Source organism: Loxodonta africana, chromosome 13 (assembly GCF_030014295.1).
Source record: "Loxodonta africana isolate mLoxAfr1 chromosome 13, mLoxAfr1.hap2, whole genome shotgun sequence".
Classification (NCBI taxonomy): domain Eukaryota; kingdom Metazoa; phylum Chordata; class Mammalia; order Proboscidea; family Elephantidae; genus Loxodonta; species Loxodonta africana.
Window position 1 is genome coordinate 22,088,416 of NC_087354.1, and position 22,020 is coordinate 22,110,435.

At 42.1% G+C, this 22,020-nt stretch overlaps 1 long non-coding RNA gene across 2 annotated transcripts in view; it reads right to left on the reverse strand.

Moving 5' to 3' along the window:
• The window catches only part of LOC111751634 (uncharacterized), a 136,193-nt gene extending 126,536 nt beyond the window's left edge, over positions 1 to 9,657 (reverse strand). The window contains exon 1 of one of the 2 annotated variants that reach the window (XR_010317361.1): positions 8,617 to 9,657. This is a non-coding gene — a long non-coding RNA (uncharacterized LOC111751634). The remainder of the gene's footprint in view (positions 1 to 8,616) is intronic. The other variant, XR_010317362.1, reaches the window with a different exon arrangement.
• Between the last annotated feature and the right edge of the window lie 12,363 nt (positions 9,658 to 22,020).

Sequence of the window (22,020 nt, forward strand, 5' to 3'; positions counted from 1 at the left end):
TGATGTACACACAATTTTGTGACTATTCTAGAAAGTACTGAATAAATAAAAAAAAAACCCATTGCCATTGAGTCAATTCCAACTTATAGCGACCCCAAAGAGTACACTTTAAACAAGGGTGAACTTTATGATATATGAATTATATTTTAATAAAGTTGTTATTAAAAAAACAAAGAATATTGGATTCAATTCATGACACAACCTACATGTATGTGAAATAAATATAGAAATTTAGGTCCTATAAGAGAATTTTTTGCAGGATGTCCAGAAAGACAACACACATATATATCATTACTGTTATTGAAATAATGACCAAATATGGGACATTTTAAATCACTGGGATTAAAAATACAAAGTATCCGCTGAGGAAGTTCTATAATGGAAATAAATACTGTCAAGTATTGAACACTGAATAAATGTAGGCACTACAGCCTTAGGAGAGGCATCAAGAGATGCTACTAGGAAAACATCACCTTCAGGAAGTTTCCATGGGCTAAAGGGGTAAATTGTCCGCAAGTAAATACAGCAAAGTAACGGAACCCTTGAGGATGCGCTGACCAGATTGAATAGCAAGTCAAGAAAATCCAAGTGGAAAACCTGGCTTAGTGCTGGGGTCCTGGGTGATGAGTTAAAACTCTTTGAATCTCCATCCCTTACAGAAAGGTAGAATGGGGTATTCAGAAGAGGAACAATAGCCCCTGATACCAGAAGAGAAGAAGAATACGAAGGACATGGCCCAGGGCCAACAAGAAACATGCATTCATAACGAATTCACATGAAATAGTTCAACGATGAGAAAGGCATTGCTTGTGCTCTTTGTTTCTCCTCACAATTTAAGCTTAGAGTAGAGTTCAGAGGCAACGTAACCAGTTAACTTGCTCAGCTCCTAACCGAAAGGTTGGAGGTTCGAGTCCAACCAGAGGCACCTCGAAAGAAAGGCCTGGCCATCTACTTCTGAAAAAGCAGTCATTGAAAACCCTTTGGAGCACAGCTCTGTTCTGACACACATGGGGTTGTCATGAATCAGAACTAACTCAATAGCAACTAGTAGACTCTTCTCAAGGACAGAACGATGAGGACAAATTTCCAACTAGGAAATTAGGAGATACATCTATCTCATCCCTGGTCAGAAACCAAAATTGGAGCAGGAATACCCAGGCCCAGTGGCATTAGTACCTTAACTGTACTTTTGAATATGGTTCCCATCTACTTGAGAAGTCTTAATTTCACAAGTTAATACCCAGAGAAAAACCAGTTTCTAGAAGAATCTTATTTTTATGCAATACCAAAATAACCATGCTATCAAAAAAAATCTGAATATGTTATAAAATTCATTTATTAATTATTGTTTCATTCATATAAAATATACTTTTGAATATCAACTAATGATTTATTTATTCACTTAACAAGTATTTATCAGAGGCCTACTAATATCAGGTTCCATTTTAGTCCTTAATGATACAGGAGTAAACCAGTCCAATAAGACAGATCCTTGCTCGCAGAAACCTAACATCTTGGAATGCAGGTAATACACAAACATACAACTACACACAGACGTAAGAACATACAAATGTGTATGAGAAAGATAATTCATATACAGTAGTGTGACAAATGTACCAAAGGAAATAAAAGAGGGAAATGAGATTAGAGTGCCAGGGGAGGGGAGTTCTAATTTCAATAAGCTAGGTCAGAGAAATAAATAAAATAAAGTATTATAATGACACGTGCAAAGAGCTGGAGATAGAAAACCGAAAGGGAAGAACACACTCGGCGTTCCTCAAGCTGAAAGAACTGAAGAAAAAAATTCAAGCCTCGAGTTGCAATAGTGAAAGATTCTATGGGGAAAATATTAAATGATGCAGGAAGCATCAAAAGAAGATGGAAGGAATACACAGAGTCATTATACCAAAAAGAATTAGTCAATATTCCACCATTTCAAGAGGTGGCATATGAGCAGGAACCGATGGTACTGAAGGAAGAAGTCCAAGCTGTTCTGAAGACATTGGAGAAAAACAAGGCTCCAGGAATTGATGGAATATCAATTGAGATGTTTCAACAAACAGGTGCAGTGCTGGAGGTGCTCACTCATCTATGCCAAGAAATATGGAAGACAGCTTCCTGGCCAACTGACTGGAAGAGATCCACATTTATGCCTATTCCCAAGAAAGGTGATCCAACCGAATGTGGAAATTATAGAACAATATCATTAATATCACACGCAAGCAAAATTCTGCTAAAGATCATTCAAAAACGGCTGCAGCAGTATATCCACAGGGAACTAGCAGAAATTCAGGCTGGTTTCAGAAGAGGATGTGGAACCAGGGATATCATTGCTGAGGTCAGATGGATCCTGGCTGAAAGCAGAGAATACCAGAAGGATGTTCACCTGTGTTTTATTGACTATGCGAAGGCATTCGACTGTGTGGATCATAACAAACTATGGATAACACTGTGAAGAATGGGAATTCCAGAACACTTAATTGTGCTCATGGGGAACCTTTACATATATCAAGAGGCAGTTGTTTGGACAGAACAGGGGGATGCTGATTGGTTAAAAGTCAGGCAAGGTGTGCATCAGGGTTGTATTTTTTCATCATACCTATTCAATCTGTATGCTGAACAAATAATACCAGAAGCTGGACTATATGAAGAAGAACCAGGCATCAGGATTGGAGGAAGACTCATTAACAACCTGTGTTATGCAGATGGCACAACCTTGCTTGCTGAAAGTGAAGAGGACTTGAAGCACTTACTAATGAAGGTCAAAGACCACAGCCTTCAGTATGGCTTACACCTCAACATAAAGAAAACAAAAATCCTTACAACTGGTCCAATAAGCAACATCATGATAAACGGAGAAAAGATTGAAGTCGTCAAGGATGTCATTTTTCTTGGATCTGCAGTCAACAGCCATGGAAGCAGCAGTCGAGAAATCAAAAGACACATTGCATCGGGCAAATCTGCTGCAAAGGACCTCTTCAAAGTGTTGAAGAGCAAAGATGTCACCCTGAAGACTAAGGTGTGGCTGACCCAAGCCATGGTATTTTCAATCACATCATATGCATATGAAAGCTGGACAATGAATAAGGAAGACCGAAGAAGAGTTGACGCCTTTGAATTGTGGTGTTGGCAAAGAATATTGAATATACCATGGACTGCCAAAAGAACAAACAAATCTGTCTTAGAAGAAGTACAACCAGAATGCTCCTTAGAAGGAAGGATGACGAGACTGCGTCTTACATACTTTGGACATGTTGTCAGGAGGGATCAGTCCCTGAAGAAGGACATCATGCTTGGCAGAGTACAGGGTCAGTGGAAAAGAGGAAGACCCTCAACAAGGTGAATTGTCACAGTGGCTGCAACAGCAAGCTCAAGCATAACAAAGATTGTAAGGATGGCGCAGGACCAGGCAGCGTTTTGTTCTGTTGTGCATCGGGCCACTATGAGTCGGAACCGACTGGAACGGCACCTAACAACAACAACAGGTCAGAGAAAGCCTTGCTAAGGTAGTGACATTTGGATGACATTTTGCATGGAAGACAGCCAGGCAAAATCTGGAAGAAGAGAGCTTCCAAGCAGAGGAAACACCAAGTGCAAGGGGGCCAGGAGCAGAAACTTGCTGGGGTCTTTGAGGAATAGAAAGAGATCTGCCCTGGGGGAAAGCAGAGACCAATCAACACAACAACCCCAGGTCCACTTTATTCTAAGTGCCCTGTGCTGGGCCATGTGATTTACAGTCACACTCCCGGCCTTCCGGAGTTCCGGTCTAGGTTGAGGAACAGGAACACTGAACAAATAGTCACAAAAATTAAGATAGAACCGCACTGGAATGTGCTACAGAGGAAGACTTCAGCTCATCATGGGTTTGTAGCCAGAGAACCTGACTTCACATAGGGGTTGGGGAGAGCTTCTCTGAAGAAGTAACTTTTAAGGAAAAATTTGAAGGGAAAGTATGCAAGTATAACCAAGCCCAAAAAGCCAAACCCATTGCCATCGAGTTGATTCCGACTCATAGTCACCCTGTAGGACACAGAACTGCCCCATAGGGTTTCCAAGGAGTGCCTGGTGGATTCAAACTGCGGACCTTTTGGTTAGCAGCTGTAGCTCTTAACCACTACACCACCAGGGTTTCCGCAAGTATAACCAGCTATGTTAAATCTATTATTTGAAAAATATACTTTGGGATTCATGGGATTCATTCACTTTAATTTAAAAAAAAAAAAAAAAAAAGGTGACCCTAATGAGGCTTCTGATGAAAAAGAATGCCAAATTTTTAGTCAAACAGAAGACATTGCATCAGACATGAAAATTTTATTATCCTGGCAAAGACAAGTTGATTCAGTATACGCGACTTCATAACACTTAAAATTAGGAACACGACATTAAAGTTTACGAAGCGATTACCATAATTACAGTTCATTTGATCTTGCTTGCTTTTGTAGGGACTCCTGATTAAATCTGTCTGCCGTTGTAATTCCTAATGCTTGTTTTTTGTAAAGCTAAGAATTTCTTGGGATAAAAATTTGGCATTTCCGTTTTGGCCTTTCCCCCTTCCCATACCATGCTGCGACTGTTGTTTTGGTTTTATATATATATACATATACATATATATACTTTTTTTAACCTAACCATTGTATTAGTCTTTTAAGACTTGCAAAGAATTTTTACTTACAGTAATTGGAAACTCAAAACAACTCAGGGAAGGCAAAAACCAAAAATAAAAACATTGCCGTTGAGTTGATTCTGACTCATAGTGACCCCATGAATTACAGAGTAGGACTGCTCCATAGGGTTTTCTTTAAAAGCAGATCACCAGGCCTTTCTTCCATGGTGCCGCTGGGTGAGTATGAATACAAAGGCAGGCAGTGTTAATTCTGTTTTACCGATGAGAACGAGGACCGTTGAGGTGAGGTGAACTGTCCTAAGTCACAACCAGTAGGTGGCAAAGCTGCTGCTGGAACACAGATCTGGTCTCCTTACTGTGTGATTGTCTCTTCTTCAAGTTGCCAGATAGCTCTAGGATGTTGGACTCACACAATCGGAGTGCCAGCCATGCATTCTTCTCCACCAGCAGGTAAATACATGTGAGAATCACTTTGCTTCTTTACCAAAGGAAAGCAGAGAGTGTGATAAATCAGGACAGAGGACAAGTTCCCATTTAAATGCAAATATGCATTGATCTAAATCCTCCTGCCAACTTTCTGAGTTCCAGCCTACACCTTAGAACTGGGATACTGGAAGCCAAATAATGAGTCAGTGTCTACTCCCTGGGCATAAGGGGAGAATGGTGGGCAAGGGAAATTTGTCCTTCTGCAGATATGAAACTCTGCAGAAGGCAGCTGGAGATACAAAGCCAAAGCCCTTACTACAAATTGACTCAGCCAAGAGAGTTCAGTTAGGTGGGTGGGTTAAATGGCAACCTAGGACGCAAACCACTGCTCGTCTGTCAGTTCATTCTACTATGGTGCTTGCGTGTTGCTATGATGTTGGAAGCTATGCTACTGGTATTTCAAATACTATCAGAGTCATCCATGGTGGACAGGTTTCAGCAGAGCTTGCAGACTAAGACAGATGAAGACAAAAGGCCTGGTGACCTACTTCTGAAAATTAGCCAATGAAAACCCTATGAATCATAAAATATTGTCCAAGACTTTTTTAGGACTTACTTAGGACACTTATTTAGGACATGTCATCAGGAGGGACCAATTGCTGGAGAAGGACATTATGTTTGGCAAAGTGGAGGGCCAGAGAAGGAGAGGGCAACCATCAACGAGATGGATTGACACAGTAGCTACAGCAATGGGCTCAATCATGCCAACCATCATGGAGGAGGCACAGGACTGGGCCACATTTCTTTCTGTTATAAGTGAGATTTCCATGAATCAGAGCCAACTCAACAGTAACTAACCACAAGAAATCCAAGGCTGCCAGTGGGAGGATATTGGATGGTGGCTGCTAATTTGAAAGACTTGGCTAAGGTAGGTGGAGGGCAGGATCCCTCCTTGGGGAGGCTGAGAATGTAGAAACTAGTCCGGGAAAGGTAATAGTGAGCATTAATTGGCGACAACTGGACCAATAAGCAACATCATGATAAAAGGAGAAAAGATTGAAGTTGTCGAAGATTTCATTTTACTTGGATCCACAATCAACACCCACGGAAGCAGCAGTCAAGAAATCAAAAGATGCATTGTCTTGGGCAAATCTGCTGCAAAGGACCTCTTTGAAGTGTTGAAAAGCAAGAATGTCACCTTGAAGACTAAGGTGTGCCTGACCCAAGCCAGGGGAGTTTCAATCGCATCATATGCATGGGAAAGCTGGACAATGAATAAGGAAGACCAAAGAAGAATTGATGCCTTTGAATTGTGCTGTTGGCAAAGAGTATTGAATATACCACGGACTACCAAAAGAACGAACAAATCTGTCTTGGAAGAAGCACAACCAGAATGCTCCTTAGAAGCAAGGATGGCAAGACTGTGTCTTACATACCTTAGACATATTGTCAGGAGGGATCAGTCTCTAGAGAAGGACATTATGCTTGGTAAAGTACAGGGTCAGCGGAAAAGAGGAAGATGCACAATGAGGTGTATTGACACAGTGGCTGCAACATTGGGCTCAAGCATGACAAGGATTGTAAGCACGGTGCGGGACCAGGCAGGGTTTCGTTCTGTTGTACATAGGGTCGCTGTGAGTCAGAACATGAGGGCCTAGGAATTCTCCCAAAGCCACCATGCCCAGACTCCTTGTATCAACAGAAACATGGGAGAGAGGAAGGGAAAAAGAGAACGAATAGAGATGTCCATGTTTTTCTTCTAAGCCCCACATTTCTCTGGGAGAGGGGGGGCATCAGTAGTATGTGTCCAGCTCTGGGGGATTAACTGGAAAACTGAGGAGGTCAGGGTTGCTAGCGGGGGTCTTCAACACATCCATCTGTAGGGAGATAAGAAAGGGGGTTTCTTGGAAATGACAAAAGTGATGCTGCTCCCCTTGTCTAGCCTTACAAATTTCCCAAAGAGAGAAATACAAACAGTCTCCCTGTGAAGAATGCTCCTCCCTCTGCCTTCACAATACAACAGACAAAGGTCTACCCCACCCTTGAGTGAACAACCTCATTGGGATTTATGGAATAAAAGAGAGGCAGGTTGTTCAAGTCTTTACAAAAACCCTTGGCACAGATAGGGAAGAATCTGGAAGAAGGAAATCAAGATTTAATGGTTAATTCTTTTCAGTAGTCTCACCCTTGCCATTCTGCTATTTTCTTTTTTGTATTCAGAAGCATTGCCCCTGTGGTTATGCAGTTCTCAACTTGCTTTAGTTGTACTTCAGATTTAAAAACTGCAGAGAAAAGCATTCAAGCAAGACACAGTGAATGAGAAGTGAAAAAGAGAACAAACTATTCAAACCTCTAAAGGGAACTTGAGGCCATCTGTGCTGCTGGGACCCCCAGGGTGCTGGGTATTGGAACAACATCATGGCCCACAAAGCACCCCACAGTCAGGGCTCCAAGTTGAACAATATCAGAGCGAGCAGGCAGGTCTGTCCATTCCCTCCCAGTATCCCTAAAGACATCTCAAACCCGGAGAGAGCGGGCAGGGAGAGGGAGACCCTTTACATGCCCTTGAGTAGCTGATCTTAATCACTCTGAATCAGAGAAGTCAGCAAGTCCATCACTAGGAGATTTAATTACCTTCTTTTTACTAAAACTCATAATGAACAATTCCAAGAGGTTATTAATTTTCCATTCCAGAACGAGCACATGAAGGCTAGCTAGTATGAAGCTCTGCTGCCTCTGAAAAATTCCACTCATGCCTTGAGTCTGTGCTGGGAAGAGACTGCACACTCTCCTGACTGGCACGGGGAATCTCACCGAACCTTACTCATAAGGGCTTAAGGTAAGATTATAGTCGCATGCACCTAAATATCTGTTAATGGCAATGTCACCAAACTGCAAAACCTGTGCAGCCAGGGCCCAGGAGCAATTTGTTTCTAAAACCTCTCCATCTGCCCCACCACTGCACTTGCTGTAGTTCAGGATCCATCATCTGCCACTTGGATGATAACATTAGCTTTCATTCTACATTCTCTTGGGCACTCATTCTACACCCTGCCATATCAAAAATTACTCTGGAACTTTCTTGGGTATACCATACCAGCATACTCCAAGCTTTGCAAATTCTTGTCCCTTGACCTCCTGCACTTATTCCACCTGGCTAACTTCTACTCAAGAATTGGTTAATGCTTCTAGCTTTAATAAAAGGACCCCTGGTGGTACAATAGACAAGTGCTTGGCTGCTAACCTAAAGGCTAGTGGTTTGAACATACCCAACACTCTGCCAGAGAAAGACCTGGCCGTCTGCTTCCATGAAGATTACAACCAAGAAAACCTTCTGGGGCAGTTCTGCCCTGTCACACGGGATCCCCATGAGTAAGCACCCAACAACATCAATAAATATCTCGAGAGTTATCTCCTCTGAGAAACCTCCCTACCTTTCCACAGACAACTTGTTATGTCTCCTCTAGACTATTCCTTGTACAGAAGGATACAGAATAATTCAAAATGAGTATATCCTAAAATATGTTACTCAGGAACTTGGTTACATGTGAATATAAAGTACTCACCAAATTGTAGTTTCCCTTATATTTCTCAATTTTCATAATGAATACAGCCCAGCATTCGCTCAGAAATAGTGGCCAATGAGACTGTACCTCATTGGCAAGAGGGGCCGTTGTAGAACTATGGCCTGTTCTTTAGAAGGGTTCACATATTACAAACATACCCAAACATATATTTATTAAAAGATACAAGACAACTCTGTCACTTTGCACCTGGCACTCAGTATTTGCATAAATTCACCCATAGCCCCAAACACCTGCTTACATGAGTAATGCCATTCAGGCCTCAGAAAAATGCTTTTTCACATCTCTTGCCTCATTCCCCAGACCAAAAAGATTGCATACAACTGCTGTGGAAGTTTTGGGGTTCTGTCACTTCTGAAGTCAGAGAGGACTGCTTTGAGTATGGGGAAGGTTTGATAGGCAGGAGCACTTAGGTAAGAGAAAAGACAGAATAATTAACTTGTCTGTCTTCTCAGGTATAAATGTAGTGGGCTGTTGCATAATAAGCTATCCTTTCCCAGTAATGCTGAGCATTCGATTTCTTGCTTCTCTTTGGTTTCAATTCTTTGTTCCAGAGGTTCTTACAAATTATTGTGGTATTCATGCAATTGCATGTGTTGGCTGAGGAACATTTTGCAAAATAAAACAATTGCTTACGCAAACATGGCCAGTCTCTCAAAAAGACACCCAGACATATGCAGTAATAATTAAGTTCAGTCATGTTTGGTATTCTGCTGACTTTGAGTCAAATGAAAACCATACCTTCACACATATTTTATCTTAATGAGAGCATATTCGTCAACTTTGTTAATTTAATATATGGCCTTTCAATAATTAGACACGTAGATTGTGCAACCCCATTTACACTCTTGCCCTCAAGGTTCTGGACAAGTCTGTACCTTGATACCTAGACATCATGTCACTCCAACTTCTTCTTGGGGAGATGTATCAGGAACCCCAAGTTTAGACCTTTCCTTCTTCACAAGGAAGAGGAAATGAATGAACGCATTGTGGCCGCTGTTGATTGCGATATGCTATAAAAGGTCTCTGATATGCTGTGGGTGAATTAGGCTTCCATATTAATGTACACCATGTGATTATAAGCCATTTACAATGAGCATTTGTAATATTATAAACATAACTGTATGTCTTAGTCATCTAGTGCTGCTATAACAGAAATACCACAAATGGATGGCTTTAACAAAGAGAAGTTTATTTTCTCACAGTAAAGTAGGCAAAAAGTCCAAATTCAGGGAGTCAACTCCAGGGAAAGGCTTACTCTCTGTCAGCCTTCTCACCAATGTTCCCCCTGACTGGGAGCTTCTCTACGCAGGGATCCCGGGCCCAAAGGATGCACTCTGCTCCCAGCACTGCTTTCTTGGTGGTGTGAGGTCCCCCGGCTCTGCTAGCTTTCCTTTTCTTTTATTTCTTGAGAGATAAAAGGTGGTGTAGGCCACATCCCAGGGAGCCTTCCTTTACATTAGATCAAGGGTGTGACCTGGTAAGGGTGTTCAATCCCACCCTGATCCTCTTTAACATAAAATTGCATCACAAAATGGAGGACAACCACAGAACACTGGAAATCATGGCCTAGTCAAGTTGATACACACATTTTGGGGGGACATAATTCAATCCATGATACTGTTATCATGCCTTTATCAGCTGGCTTTGCTGACATGTTCACATATGGCCTATTTCCAGAGCTGTAATTGTTTAAGAGTTCACTTCTTCTCAGCTCTCACTCATCATCTGCAGTTACGCATTTGCATAGTTGGCTTCACTCCTAGAGGACAGGGATCAGATCTTACTCTTCTTGCAGATACAGAACCTACTATGTGTGCCTGTGTTTCACGGAATTTCTTACTATTTTCAATCATACTTGACACATGAATGCAGGCATTTGTTAAAAGACAGCTTTTACTCGTTGAAAGAAATATCAGCTACTAAAAGGCTTCTCAACAATGTAAATTAGAAACTTTTCCCCCATTTTTTCTCATTTATATTTGGCGCTCTATTAAAGCACATGAAATTCATAAAAGACACTTAGGAACGACTGGCTGGTCTCTAGACATAGTACAACTACCAGAACCTCTGGGGGCATCTCTCCCCCACTCTTGCCCCAGTTTTTCTCTATCACATCAAAGTCTTCTTCTTTTAATAGCATTTGATCATCTTTATTTCTTTAATTAACAAATATTATTTTAGCATCTACTAGTTGCTCTGAATTGCCTCATTTATGTACTTATTTGTATGTTTAGTTCTTTATTGTTTTTCTTCCATGGTAGAATGTAAACCCTATAAAAGTAGAGAGAGCTGTGTGTCTCCCTCACTATGAGATCTTCAGCACCCGGAAAATAGTAGGTGCTAAATATAAGTGGAGGGCGCTGGTGGTTCAGTGGTAGAATTCTCACCTTTCATGTGGGAGGCTTAGGTTCATTTCCTAGCTGATGCCCCTTAAGCACAGCCACTACCCAGCTGTCGGTGGAGGCTGGAATGCTGCTATGATGCTGAACAGGTTTCAGCAGAGCTTCTAGACTAAGACAGACCAAGAAGAAAGGCCTGGTGATCTAGTTCCAAAAAAATCAGCCAATGAAAACTCTATGGATCACAATGATCTGATCCCACTGTACATGGGATCACTCTGGCTCAGGCAGCCTTGGAAGCAGTTAACACAAACTCATTAACAACTTGAGATATGTAGATGACACAACCTTGCTTGCCAAAAGTGATGACAACTTGAAGCACTTCCTGATAAAGACCAAAGCCCACAGCTTTCAGTATGGATTACATCTGAACATAAAGAAAACAAAAACCCTTACAACTGGACCAATAAATAACATCACGATAAATGGCAAAGAAATTGTAGTTGTCTAAGTTCTCTTTCTTCTTGAATCAACAGTCAATGCTTGTGGAAGAGCAGTCAGGAAATCAAAGGACATATTGCAATGGGCAAATCTGCTGCAAAAGACTTCTTTAAAGTGTTGAATAGCAAAGATGTCACTTTGAAAACTAAGGCGTGCCTGACCCAAGCCATGGTATTTTCAATCACCTCAAACGCATGTGAAAGCTGGGCAATGAAAAATGACACATTTGAATTGTGGCTTTGGCAAAGAATATTGAATATACATACAATGGACTGCCAGAAGAATGAACGAATCTGTCTTAGAGGAGGGAGTACAGCCAGAATGCTCCTTAGAAGCAAGGATGGTCAAACTTCATCTCGCTTACTTTGGACATGTCATTACGAGGGACTAATTGCTGGAGAAGAACATCATGTTTCGTAAAGTAGAAGGTCAACAAAAAAGACCCTCATGGGAGGTGGATTGACACAGTGGCTTCAACAATGGGCTCAAACACAGCAATGATCGTGAGGATGGCTCAGGACCAGGCAACATTTCCTTCTGTTGTACACAGGGTTGGTATGAGTCAGAGCCAATAACAACAAGAGGGAAACCCTGGTGGCGTAGTAGATAAGAGCTACAGCTGCTAACCGAAAGGTCGGCAGCTCAAATACACCATGCACCTCTTGGAAACCCTTCAGGGTGGTTCTACTCTGTCCTTTGGGGTCGTTATAAATCAGAATCGACTTGATGGCAATGGGTTTGAACAACAAGAGCGACAACAAATATACATGAATGAAATGGGTGGATGGATAGTAAATATGCATCTAGAATATCAGCAACTGGGACTTTCATGTGTTCCCTTCTGGTGTTTTCTTCTTTACTCAAGCAACACCAAGGTACTATCTGTTTACATCTAAAACAAAAAATTTGCTTGGGAGGGCTCTCGAATGAGCTGTTTCTGGATCATGATTGACGGACTAACGTTTTCACTGTTCCACCTTTCATCTGTATTCTGAATGCTTTTTCCCCACATACAACCTGCACGTTGCTAAGGGCTTCTGAAGAGGAGGTGGATGCTATCACGGCACAGCAAGACACCATAAAGCCTCTGTTTTCCAGCAAACTGGGATCCAGCAGCAACATATCTGTTCTCTTCACTCAAGATTCGAATTTTTTCTATCAGATTTCACTTGCTCTGGATAAATCTTTTCACCTATTAAATCAGACTTTGTGATCCCTGCTAACAGAGCATTTGAAGAACTATCAAAGGGACGTAGCCAGTGTCACACATCTTACAGTAAGCCCTTGACAGCAGCCATTAATGCATTGTAGGATGGAGAAAGTTGTCTAAAGATAAAAACAGGCAGTCGTGCAGGGATGAGCCCAGTCGACTTAATTTCATACATGCACAACCACTGATGTGTCTGCACAAGATTAGGCCATGCTCTTGCTGGCAAGTTTATTATAACTTTGTTCAAATAACAAATCGGTAATTAGTTTGTACTGTGGCTTTGGTGCAACTAAGTAAAAGAAGGGAAGAACAAATATTAGTTGATTCCAAAGGAGCCCGCTTGTTTAAAAAGGTTTACCCATTAAGAAGGCAAATATCAGAGAGAAATGTGTTCAGAAGAAGGACTTACAGTTCTTTTGTTTTGAAATAGTTGGAAATATAGATGAACAGAACAGTCGGAAAGATGTTGTGGGACCCTTACCCTTTTCTGCCTTCACAGTTAGTGAAAAGCATAAATTCATTGCAGTCTTGCTATTGAACTTGTTTCCTGTACAACGTTATATCTCCGGCTGATTGCTTGCTGCATTTCTCTGAAGGATGCACTATATAAAAATAGCCCTGTTAGATGCCACCTGTGATGCTAATGATATGTTAGAGCCAAGATGCAGGGACCAAGATCAGAAACTCCCTGCCACAAGCAGAATATATGCCCGTGTCTGTCGTTGTTGTTAGTTGCTGGGGAATTGGCTCCAACTCTTGGAAACCCCAAGCCCAGCAGAACAAAACTTTGCTTGGTTCTGCACCATCATCACGATCGCTGATATGCTCAAGTCCATTGTTATGTTTGTCATGATGTTGTTTATTGGCCACTGCGTATTTTAAGTGCCTTCCAACCTAGGGGGCTCATCTCCCACGGGACAATATTCTGTTGCAATCCATAGGGTTCTCATTGGCTGATATTTGGAAGAAGATTGCCAGTCCTTTCTTCCTAGTCAATCTAGGTTTGAAAGCTCCACTGAAACCTCTCCACCATGGGTGACCTTGCTAGCATTTGAAATACCGGTGGCATAGCTTTCCAGCAGCAGAGCTACATGCAAGCCACCTCAGTTCAATAAACTGAGAGATGGGTGATGGATACCGATGGCAAGGTCAGGAGCCCCCGGCCAGAGCAGAATATATGTCTGATTCTAGGGGGAAAAAAAGAGGGGGACATGGCTGATGGATCTAATATCTGGCAACCAGCGTTCTATCATAAGTTTGGGTATGCAGGAGGTCACCAGAGCATGCCGGGCATACGTAAGATGCTTCTCAAATGTAGTCCTCAGAATTCGATTCAATGAGAGAACGATTGGGTGGAGAGGGGAGGTTTGAGGCTGAGAAAACTCCAGTCCCATCACAAGTAGGCAGGTAGACGCCAATGCATGGACCCCATTCCACGTATTTCTGCACTGATGTTGTGAAATATGAATTCTTTTTTTACATATAATAGCAGAAAAAGCAGTTATCGAAAAGTATGGTTATTTTAGATGATTTAATACTGGAATTTTGAATACAGTGTATTCGGTGATTTAATTCTAAGTATTTGTTGCATACTCCCCTCATTAAATCGAAGGAAATTGCATGCAGGTACAGCAGGGACATAAGGAAAGAATTCTTCCATTTGAGAAATGTGCTATTTTTCCCAAGACCCGAATTCCACGCTGGCTGAGATTATCCCTGCGTCTAATGGGAGAGGTGATGAAATCTGAACACAGTATTACCTTGCTTTATAACTGCGTTGCCTAATAACAGAAAGAGAGCTTTGGGCGTAATTAATAGCCATTCTTACAGATCTTTTAACTCTGCCATCTCCAAGGAACTTGCTTTCCATTACCATTTCCAGAAATAGCTTACTTCACATTAAGGAAGAGCTGCGAGTGATGGTTCCCAAATTATCCCTAAGCTAATTATTAAAAAATGATTACTCCAAAAGCTTTTTCCACTTGAAATCCTACCTTTAAGTGCCTTGCAGTAAATATAAAGATAGAGCCAGAGCCCACTGGCAGAATCTCTGCTTGTGTTAGAGCCAACTTCCATTAACTCAATCTCTAGTGTACTCTAAAATGTGTTTTCATTACAAGTTATGGCGCTAAATACCATGGGAAATGATATGCAAATCAGCAATATTAACTATGCCAGTTAAGAGGAGCCAAAGTAACTTAATGAAGGGGATGTAGCCCACTAGAAAGCTATGTTTTGCTTTTTTTAAGGTTAATTAGACTGCCTAATTATCCCAGACTGAGAGCATACTATTCTCTTAGAAAAGCAAGCATAATTAACTTAGAGAGGCTTCCCCCACAAGCAAAAACAAGTAAATAGAAAAACTTCCATACAAAGTAGAATTCACTTCTATTCAAATCCAGAGAGTAGCTTGATGTGTACGTAAATAAGAGCAGAGAACAAAACAAAGCAGTAGTTGTCAAGTGTGGGCATCCTAAAAGTTTACTGGGCAGACAGAGAAGCTGGCTGCCAATGCACAGCCATAATTTCTAATCTGCATAGTGTACACTTCTAAAGAAGATGAAAATACTTCCTAGGGAAGATATAAATATAGGACACTTGTTGTTTTTGGTTGCCCAGCAACCATTCCTCTTTCTTTCGGTAAACCAAACCAAAGCCAGTGGTTGCCAAATTGTTTACAACTCATGGAGACCCCATATGTGTCAGAGTGAAGCTGCACTCCATACGGTTTTCAACGGCTAGTTTTTCAGAAGTAGATCCTGGCGCCTTTAGGTGGACTTGAACCACTAACTAACCTTTCAGTTACCAGCCAAGCACTTAACCTATTACATCATCCAGGGATAGAATCCCAATTTTTCTTCTGGGGAATTTTTTTTACCACATCAAGGATTCTGCTCCGAGGTATGGCTGGCATCTGTCTCTCTCCCAACCCCATAGCACCTTCCTACAGAATCAAAGCCTCTTTTCAAATTTACAGTCCCTGACAGGGGCCGATGACCCAGTAAACAAGGTAAGCACAGGCTTACTTGTACTTACTTATTAATCTGTAGAGAACAATTTCATATGGGTTTCACCATATATTTGATATAGTGAAACCCACAGGAAACTGTTCACTAAAAATGAGCTGGTAAGCAAATAAGGCAAGTGCTGTGCTTACCTTGCCTTTGAATAACCCCCCTGAGTCACTCCCTTCCAGGTAATGTTCCCAAGAAAACTCCCTACTAAACCGATGACAAATGGCCATTTCAGAGTCTCCTTTCCCAGGGAAGTCAATATATGGCATTGGTGCCAGGCTTGGCCCTAGGAAACAGAATCTTCAGTGGGATTTTGAAGCCATATCACTTGCTAGTTGGCCAGCAATGAGGATCCCACTGCTGGTAGTTGGGGTAGAACTGATAGTCCACAGTATTCTGTAGCGTTACAATTGCTAAAAATTCCACTGGTGGTGAATTGGAATAAAATACAGGTGGAAGGGAATGTACTGAAGAGTACGTGCAATATCTCAGGTGTTCAAAGAGTTCAGGAGAAATAGTAATTACAAGAACAATGAAATTTGATGACAGCTACTCTTGATTCATTGGAGAAAGACAAGGAAAGGCCGAAGGTGGTTAATTACTAATTTAAGACCAAGTGTGGAAGCCAGAGTACCGCCTTAGCAGCATATAAAGAAGAGTTCATCTTCTGCAGCCAGAGGGCAGAAAACACTGAAGATCAGGTCCAGAAATTAATTATAATTGTGGTCGAGCTTCAGAGAAGGTTGAGTTCCAACCCTGGAAATTCTGTTAAGCTAAGTTCAGGGCCCTAACTGAGAAGGGGTGAGAGCCTATCTGTTAAAGACTAGGGTCACCTGGCTGGATGATGGCAGTGGCAAAGGACTTGAGTGGTTGTTTAGGAGCCTGTGGAGACAAGGAGATCTGTGGAAGAGACACATGAACGGACCTATGAGACTGGGCACAAAGTGAATTTTTTGACTACATGCTAATGCTCAGCAGAAACCACCTGTCATGGAAAAGGCACTCAACAACCAAGTAGACAAAGAAGACTAGGTCAGTTGATGTCAGCTAGTCTCAGCCATTGACCATCCACGCTGGAACAATGTGCACATGCAGAGAGTAGCTGAAGTGGCAGGGACAGAGGCTATGCTGAGACCCAACTCACCAAGGCTGTCCTAGCAACTATTACTGCTGCATATTCAGCCTGCTGACAACAGAGACCAATTCTGAGTTTCTAACATGGCACCACCACTAAAGGAGACTAACCAGGCACTTAGTGGCAAGTTGTTTGCATTGGATTCTTTTCACCCTGGAAGTGGCAGCAATGCATGTTAACTGAGATCAATACATATTCTTAGTATGTGTTTGCCTTTTCTGACTATAGGATCTCAGCAGCATCAATACTTAAGGGCTTATAAAGTGTTTGACACCCCAACATAAGACCCTGCTCAACATTTCATTAGAACAAGAGCTAAGGAGGTGAAACAGGTCACACATGGTCATAGGATCTACCTATCCTATATCACACTACCTAGAAATGGATAGCTGGGGGTATAGCTCAGTGGTAGAGTGCATGCTGAGCACGTATGAGGCCCAGGGTTCAATCCCCAGCACCTCCATTAGGAAACCGTGGTGGCATAGTGGCTAAGTGCTATGGTTGCTAATCAAAAGATCAGCAGTTCGAATCCACCAGGCGCTCCTTGGAAATGATAGAGCTGTAGAACAGCTTTTTTTAAGGCACAGCTCAGATGCTGGTTTGGAGATAATGCCTTGCAAGGATGGGACACCACTCTCTAAAACCTAGATATACCCTAAATCAATCGTGTGGTTCTGTGTCCCAACAGAGGTCCCTGGGTGTTGCAAATGGTGTGATCTTGGCTACTTGCTAACCTAAAGGTTGGCAGTTTGAATCCACCTAGCAGTGCCACAGAAGAAAGACCTGGTGATCTGCTTCCCTAAAGATTACAGCCAAGAACACCCTGCGGAGCAGTTCTACTCTGTAACACATGGATCACCATGAGTCAGAGTAGACTTGATGGCAATGAGTTTAGTGGGTGTTTTTGTTTTTGTTTTGAATACAGAATGCATAGATCTAGGAACAAAAGAGTAGAAATAAGAGTGACCCTGATTACCATCTCTCAATAAGCCACTTGAGAAGCTTTTTCCTTCCATCCACACAAATGTAGGCTCTCAGGTCTACAGGGGTGCTCGTTCCCAAGGGAGTGCTTACACCAGAGGATATAACAAGTCTCACTAAACTGTAATCTCTGGCTGATTCCCTATCACTTCATGTCCTGCGCCAAGAGACCTGAAGGCAAGGAAAGCATCGCTGTGCTGGAAGGAGGAGTCAACCCTGATCATCAGGAGGATGTAGGGCTACACAGTGGGGTGGGAGAAAGTATGCTGGGCACCTAGGTGATCCACTGGGGCTTTTTAAACTTCCCTACACAATTTGGACAGTAAATGGGCAAGAGAAGCAGTGATGGCCTGCGAAGGTTATAGTCACCACAGGCTCAGATTTCTGAGGCATAAGAGTCTGGGTCTCCCCAAAAGGTAAGCCAGAACCAAAGAGGTACCAGTGGAGGGTGAGGAAAGTCCACAATGGGCCATGCAGGAGGGAGATGAGGAGCATCACTTGTGGCCCTAAGAACAATTGTAGCACCGGGGGCTATAGTTGGTCCCACTAACCTTACTCTTATGTTTCCCTACAAAAAGAGAAAAACCAAAATCCTACAGGAGCTGTTCCCAGATGGGCTGAACTCACTACGAACAGCAAATGGATCAAAGTAGTGCAAGTGGTGGACTGTAGTGGATATTGGGATACATCACCTGGATCCCCCAGTTAAGGCTGAGTTACTCCTTCTCCCAGCTGCTGAGGTATATTTCCTGCTGACAGCTCACTAGTGAATTTCCCAGGAATTGCTGTCAGCCAATGAGAGGTTCCTCATCCAAGATCATGCTTCCTCCTCCAGGGTAGCCTACACCAAACAACTAGTCAATGTGGGAGTACAAAGAGCTTATCTTCTTACCTCAATTCTCGGTATCTCTTCTGAAAGATTAGCAAAGCTACGATGCCATACCCATAGGACAAGCTTCAGTTAGCATGATACTGTCAAATGCAAGGACTGCCTATAAATCTGGGCGATCATAAAATAAATTTGTTTTCCCCTTGTCTTTAATGAAAGAATTTGCCACTGGATATATCCCCTTAAATAGGCTTTTGTGTTCTATGAAGAAGAATCTATATAACTGGTGCAAATATAGAGCAAGAACAATCTGTTTTCCTGAAAGGAGATTATATAAAGACCTTGTTCTTATCCATTTGTATCCCTGTCATGCTTTTTGCAATTAGAGAAAGAAAAAGGGGTGCAACAAGAGTGAGGAGAAAAGGGTAGGAGAGGAGGGGGAAGGATAAGAAGAATTTTAAGATACCGAATTTAGCAGCATGTAAGAATGCTCTTCAAAGATGGTTTAGGCTTATTTGCTACTAACTTATCCCATTCAACAACCTGTTTTGTAACCCAAAACACTCCTTGGTTCCCTAGCAAACTGGCAGGAATATGGCAGTTGAAATTAATTCCTCTGTCCAAGACTTCTCCATCATCAACCTGTAACAAAGAGAACTACTCTATTTTTATGTAAATAATGTGCACCTTCTATGTTTGTTTGCCAGCCGTGCCCTTCCCCCCAACCCCCACCCACAAGATATTTTCATAAGCATGTATGCTAATTTTTTTTTTTTACAGCAACATATAAAGAAAATTGGTATAGCTGCACTTGTGAAAATAAGGGTGGGGAGGGAGGCCACGGCTGGCTAACAAACATAGAAGAAGAGCATTACTTACATAAAAATACAGTATGTGGCCCCCACTGCTGCCCCTTGGAAGCCTGAAATGTTAAGTCCTATTTGGTTCAGGATCACTGCTCTTGGATTGCAAATGTGACATTGGCTTTGGGCCTTGGGACTTTTGCAAAGACTTGATGGTTAACACAGCTCAGCAAGCCAAGGAAAGGTTTGAGAAAAAACTATCAGAGCATGAAGGTAAACTCTGGGCTGTGATTTCCTCAAATAAAGGAAGAGCGGATTCTCCTGAACTTTCTGTCTGCACCCTTCCTGGACTGCTCCAAGCTCTATGGTGCTCTGTGGAAACATGGGTGCTCATACTTCCCCCTAGGAGATAACAGTTTTCCTTTCTGTCCTCCACCGTGAGGCAGCAGAGCTCATACTCACAACATCTTTGCGGCCTCTCACATGCACCACTTGTTAGGTGCTTTCGAGTAGATTTCAACTCATAGCAATCCCATGTGACAGAGTAGAACTCCTCCATAGTGTTTTCTAGGCTGTAATCTTTACAAGAGCAGACTGCCACATATTTCTCCTAGAGAGCAGCTGGTAGGGTTGAACCGCTAAGCTCTTGGCAGGGAGCTTAACTATTGAGCCACCAGGGCTCCTAGTGACACTTTTTTTCAACATAGATCTGACTTTCTCCTCTTTACTCAGCAGAGTGCCATTTTCAATCTGGGAGAATTTCCTCTTTCATGTGGAGCAATTTGCCCTCGGCTTCCACCTTCCTTAGAGATTAGCTCACCAGCCCTAATTATTTACCTCAGTAAACTAGAAATGACATCAGAAATTGAAGAAATTGAAGTGACCATTTCCACTAGCAGAGGTCAGAAGCTACTTAAGGCCAAATGGTACAGGGCCACTGGAGGCCAAGAAAAAGCAATTTTCTTCTCACAACATTTTATCAGAGAGACAAGCAAAGTCACCCCATTAAAACAAGTCACTTCTTATACTTTTCTCATTAAGTCAATCACCTCAGTGACAAAAAGGAACAACGCCCTCCTCCTGATATAAAATTGTTCCTAAACATTAGCCTGCAAGAGAATCCCCTGGAAAGTTTGTTAAAATACAAACCCTAGGACCTCTGTCCTGAGTTTCTGACTCAGTAGTTTGGGGTAGAGTCTAGGACTTGCATTTCTAACAAGCTTCTAGGTGAACACTGACCTTGATGGTGCTGGTACCCCACTTTGTGGACCACAACTCTAAGGCCCTCCTGTGGGTGTAAGCACAGCAGGTGATGTCAACAAGCAGTTCATCATTGAGTTGGCTTGGGATGTGAATTTAGAGGCAGATTATATCTGAGTCTCATTCAAGACCAGAAAGCTTTTCTTAGAGATTTTGATTCCAACAGACCATGGGGCAAAATCAATATGAACATAAATAAATAGGAGTGTAGGGGAGACTTGACCCTATGATAGTAGATTTCTGGTCTCAACGCTAATCCACATCAAACAAATGAACCAATTTGAAATGGAACACTGTTGGTGAAGAAAATCTTCAATTAGCACATCTGCAAGCAGAGAACATAGCCTAAATATCTTCTTGGTTCAGTGATCTTATCAGCCAGGCACCAGAAGTCCAGCCAGTGAAAGGCTGTCATTGTTTCTATCCACCCCAGATAAGAATTCAATTGATTTGATTTGTGAACAATGTTTACCTCCTTTCCTTGTCATCACAAAGATGGTCAATTAATGGCACTAAAGATTAATTAACAGGGAAGCTTATGTACTACCTGCTGAAGAGATGATTAAACTTGAAGCTCTATGCTTTCTTCTTAGTCAGAGAAACAAACAACCGTCTGTAATGAAAGTCTCAGAGGCAGTTTTAGTCCTGAGCACCAAGTCCATCCAAGTCAGGATGAGAAAGGATTCTTAAAAAGCAAATTGAGAAGGTTAACCTGTAGCTGATGAAGCATTGATGGTTTGGTGGTAGACCCAGTTTTGCAGCATGTCAGAGGAGTCTTGTATGCTGCTTTAGTGTTGAACAGTTTTCATCAGAATTCTAGACTAATAAGACAGACTAGAAAGAAAGGCCTGGCAATCTACTTTTTGACAATCAGCCAGTGCAAACACTATAGATCACAACAGTCCAACCTACAACCAATCAGGGGGATGGCACAGGACCAGGCAGCGTTTCATTCCATTGTGCTTGGAAGACCCATGAGTTGGGAGCTGGCTATATGTTAACAACAAGATGTAGCCAGCCTTAGCTGCTCTGTGGCACTAATTGGTGTGAATTATATGAGTAAGTATGCACCTTGCCAGGGAAGTGGGAGTCAGGAGGTAGTCTGTTTATCAGCACATAGACACAAGGGGCTCTGTCCCTCCAGAGGAAGCAGCAACACAGATTGGGCTCTGTCTTCCCGAGCCTTTCCAGTTCTGGTAATTGCTTCACATTTCCCTCAAATACTTTCTTCACCTAAAGTCATGTTTTTTGCAGATGACTATGTCGAGGTTGCTCATTTTTCTTTCGAAGAACAGGTATCAAAAGTTAGGT